Source organism: Sinocyclocheilus grahami, unplaced genomic scaffold (assembly GCF_001515645.1).
Source record: "Sinocyclocheilus grahami isolate Dianchi unplaced genomic scaffold, SAMN03320097.WGS_v1.1 scaffold461.1, whole genome shotgun sequence".
NCBI lineage: Eukaryota > Metazoa > Chordata > Actinopteri > Cypriniformes > Cyprinidae > Sinocyclocheilus > Sinocyclocheilus grahami.
In genome coordinates this window covers 756,332-761,682 of record NW_015505640.1, presented here as the reverse complement: position 1 = coordinate 761,682, position 5,351 = coordinate 756,332, and positions in this window count along the sequence as shown.

Sequence of the window (5,351 nt, the reverse complement as noted above, 5' to 3'; positions counted from 1 at the left end):
AGCATTTTGAAGGCTCAGGAAACCTTTGCAGGTGTTTTGAGTTGATTAGCTGATTGGCATGTCACCATATTCTAATTTGTTGAGATAGTGAATTGTTGGGCTTTTGTTAAATGTGAGCCAAAATCATCACAATTAAAAGAACCAAAGACTTAAACTACTTCAGTCTGTGTGCACTGAATTTATTTAATACACAAGTTTCACAATTTGAGTTGAATTACTGAAATAAATGAACTTTTCCATGACATTCTAATTTATTTAGATGCACCTGTAAAGTGTAGCCTATAGGCTAATTTAATTAAGTGATGTTCTACAGTGTTGTAATCTTTTGTATTTTCTACATTTCTTTGTGGAAACCACACACACACACTTTTCAAACAGCATCCCAAGCTTGTAACGCACATTATATCAGTCACAGCATATCCTCTATGACTACTAAACATGACAAATTCTATATAATTTTATTTCAAATAAAAGGAAAATAAAGTGAATTGAATCTAAGCAGCTCTAAAAGATTTTAGAATAGTTGTCTGCATCCTTCTGAAGGCGCTTGCGGTGTTTGTGTTTGCGGTGTTGCTTTATGAATTAATTAAATGTCAGTAATGATCAGTGTTGGGGAAAGTTACTTTTAAAAGTAATGCATTACAATATTGCGTTACTCCATAAAAAAGTAACTAATTACGGTACTTAGTTACTTTTTATGGAAAGTAATGCGTTACGTTACTTTTGCGTTACTTTTTAAATCTGGACAGGGATTGCTTGATTGTTTTTAAAATAAAAAAGTTCTATTTTTGGCAAATATAAAAGCCTTTTCACACCAAAAGTGAAATGAATCAGCCTCAGGCTGAAGGGAACGTACAGTAGAATGCAGAAGAAGACATTTCAACACACTTCAGCAATAAAAAAAAACACAAATGTTTGTCTAGAGTAATTTGTGCTTATTAGTATGATTGAACTGGATCATCGAAGGTCAGAAGCAAAGACATTGGTTAATAGAATGGGATTAAATACATAAAGGATATTTGTGTTGTTTAACATTTAATTATTGCAGGTTTGCGTCATATTTGGAGTTGCATTATTTTTATTCATTTTGAGGAATACTGAATCTGTGTTTTTTCTTTTTTGTAAGCGAGATGAATTAATGCATATTCATATTTATTTTGAACTACAGTAACATCTTCTGATTTCTCTCAGCATGGGGACTGGAGAACTGTCAATCAATAAATTGGGGAAAAAAGTAACTTGTGTTACTTATTTGAAAAAGTAACTAAGATATTCTCTTGTAAATTAAAAAGTAATGCGCTACTTTACTAGTTACTTGAAAAAAGTAATCTGATTACGTAACTCGCGTTACTTGTAATATATTACCCCCAACACTGGTAATGATCAATACTGCACAAATTATAGCAATCATGAAGAAGGTCCTTATTCTGTCCCAAACGTGTACAGTAAAGTGGATATACAGTATACAACACCCCATCAGTTATATTCAGGTATATAGTGCCACCTGTTGGCGCAGTTTTGTAACTTAGAGAACAACTTTTATGTCATGTCGAGATCATGAGAAAATTAAGTCGTGATAACGAGAAAACAACTTTTGTCATGTCGATATAACGAGATAATTAAGTTGTGATCACGAGAAAACAACTTTTGTTATGTCGGGATCACGAGAAAATAACTTATGTCGAGATCACGAGATAATTAAGTTGTTATCACGACAAAGCAAGAAAGAAAAAAATGTATAATCTTAGGACTTCCGTAGTGATTTATGCCGTCATCACGTGTTGATAACGCAGGTGAGACCTGAACAGCACAAGTTGCTATCTGTGCTTAAACTAAACTCATTTGAGCCTGGCCAGATTAAATATTAAAGAGCCAGAAGACGCTAACCCGCGCGCAGCCCGCGTCTCAGAGCGCAAATATTAAGCTCTCTGTGAAGTGTACAGTGTTTGATGATAATTAAGTTGTGATCACGAGAAAACAACTTTTGTTATGTCGGGATCACGAGAAAATAACTTATGTCGAGATCACGAGATAATTAAGTTGTTATCACGACAAAGCAAGAAAGAAAAAAATGTATAATCTTAGGACTTCCGTAGTGATTTATGCCGTCATCACGTGTTGATAACGCAGGTGAGACCTGAACAGCACAAGTTGCTATCTGTGCTTAAACTAAACTCATTTAAGCCTGGCCAGATTAAATATTAAAGAGCCAGAAGACGCTAACCCGCGCGCAGCCCAGCTCTCTGTGAAGTGTACAGTGTTTGATTGGACAAATTCACTCAAAAATTATGTCAAAATGCCCGTCTTGGTGAGTATCCTAGCAGACACATAGTCGGCTGAACGTACGGTATCAGTGCGTTCTCTTAAAGTGACAGCACTTTCTTAATGTTAATCAAACAGCAACAACATGGAAATCACTCACTGCTCTTGATCGAATAACTTTTGTAACTTTAATAAGGATTAATACTTAATTTATACAGTCAAATATGCAATGTTATTTTACATTTGATTACTTTATTCAATTTCTGTACCTAAAAACTAATATTAGACCTATACCTAAAAAACCTGAAAAGCACTGTTTATTTTATTTGTATCTTTGCTCTATTGTATTTATTTGTGCTGTTGCTTGTAGTTAGATTATTGACATAGATTTATATTTGACAATATATTTTTTTCCCTAAACATAGCACATACCGAACCGTACCGAAACAGTGACTCTAAAACCGTGATACAAACCGAACCGTGAGTAAGTTGAACCGTTTCACCCCAATAGAAAGTAACCATATTATGATCATGAATAAATTGTATATGTATATTAAGAGAGTAGATCAGAACTATGCACATTATTGTTGTTGCATGTGCCTGCATATTACTTTTTGTTGTCAAAAGTTAGATTTATGCATCATAACAAACAACATGTTGAGATAATAATCAGTTCTTTAGTTGTTTGTGGTTGTTGTAAATTATTTTAATAGATTTGCAGTCATACTTTTTAATTTTACTAGTCATATGGATATTTACCTGAAATTTTGCTACAAGTTTATTAATAATTCACATTTTAATTTTACTGTCAGATGGACAAATAAACATTTACTTGAATTGTTATAACTTTTTTATTTTACTGTGAGATGGAGAAGATTCAAATCACTGAGTATCTGCAACTAGTGAGGGTTTTCTAATAAAGTGCAGATGTAATGTGTATAGCAATGTACAGTGAGACATTTAAGATTATGTACAAGCCATTACTTTTACAAATAACTGGAATGGAAAATATATATATATAGATAGATAGATTGCAGCATGTAATTGGCCGTCGGTCCTCTTAGCAGCATGAAAAACAATACTTTTATTCAACGGATTATAGCTATAGCCTCGAAAGTGCGAAAGACCGCTCACTTTAGTCACTAAAAAGCTGTCACTCATGTCAGTTCGCGATCTCACAACGTTCCATTATCAATGGATTTTTATAATCAATAAAGTTGTTTACACTGCATAATGGATCTCTTACTTACATCATGTCGTTACAGTATAAGTCATTATAATCAGTAATTATGTCCCCACTGGATGCAACAAATGCCTCGTTTTTTAATGAGTTTTAATGTTTTTGTCTTGTCGCTCCGGCCGGACACGCCATCATAGTATGGTAGGGGCGTAACATTTCCGTCTCACGCTTGAGGTATTCGGCCAATCACAATGCACTGGATAGCTGGCCAATCACAGCACACCTCGCTTTTCAGACCGATGAGCTTTGTAAAAATCAACTCATTTCAGAAAGGCGGGGCATAGAGGAGAAACAATAATGTACAGTACGTGGAAAATAATGTGTTTTTTTTACTTTAAACCGCATAAACACATTTCATTACACCAAATAATGTTCTTTTTAGCAGCATCATATGACTCCTTTAATGAGAGAGGATTGGCAATGCCCAGAGCTAGCATAAATTCAGCACTGAACATTAAACAAAAACTTTGGCGCGTTTCTAACCTAAACGCCTCTGATTGGCCATTGCGTTCAAGAGCTCAACAAACATGTCATCGCTGCAAAAACAAGCCATTAATAGAAACATTTCACATTCTCCAGCTCAAACTCAAAAACGCAACAGAGCGTTTGCTAAATCTGTTTCGCCAATCGCCAATAATATTATATCATCATTACAGTATCAAATGAGGGTGCTCTTGCTTTCGTTTCAGGGTGCTTATATTTAAAAATGTATTTTGTGTGATGTGTTATACCTACCTTTTTTTAGCAAAAAATTATTTGTTATCAAACTTTAATTGGCAGACCCCCTGCAAAACCGCTGCGGACCCCCGGTTGAAGACCCTTGAAGTCAAATATTATTAAATATTAAAATAAATGCAGCCTGGGTAAGCATACTTTTTTTGTGGGTTTTTTTATTTATTAATTTTTTATTTTATTTATAAAAAAGGGAAAAAAATAATACTTGTTAACAACCCGTGTTATATAATGGAAGTTACTATTAAAATCAGTTATCTTTATTTTGGGAGTCTCTGGGTTGGCTGAGTCTTAGGGGCGGGGGTTTAAGTTCGTAAACGCTGAAAGCCTCTACTATAGCCAGGAGAATTTAAGGTTGGTCTAATAAGCAATTTACTTAAAGGGGTCATATGATGCGATTTCAATTTTTGCTTTCTCTTTGAAGTGTTACAAGCTCTTGGTGAATAAAGAAGATCTGTAAAGTTGCAAAGACTAAAGTCTCAAATCAAAAGAGATATTCTTTATAAAAGTTAAGACTTTTATAAGGGTCGTCACATGTGGTTGCCGCAAGCCCGCCGGCCGCGCCGTTCTCAAGCCCACCGGCTGTTCCTCACTCAAGCCCGCCGGCCGCCGCTCACTCTAGCCCGCCATGTGTGACGCATTTGATGGAAGACTGTTTCTTGAACCTGCAGAGTAGCATACAATGGGTCTGTGCTCAAAGGCTGTTCTATAAAGTGGGGCAGTTCCAACTTTGCAAGGACAGTCTGGCACTTCTGACTCACAGCCTGTAAGTACATTTTTTATATTTAAAGAATTTGCCACTGATGATTCAAACGTGAGTAGCGCGTGTTGTTTGTCGTTTCTCCGATCACAAATGCAGACATGGTTTTATGTTTACGCAGCACGATACGCAACGCGTAAAAACACAGTATAAGTCATTATAATCAGTAATTATGTCCCCACTGGATGCAACAAATGCCTCGTTTGTAATGGGTTTTATTGGTTTTGTCTCGCCGTGCCGGGAGACGGCATCACAGTGTATTAAGGGGGTAACATTTCCGTCACATGCTTGAGGTATTCAGCCAATCACAACGCACTGGATAGCTGGCCAATCAGCGTACACCTCGCTTTTCAGACC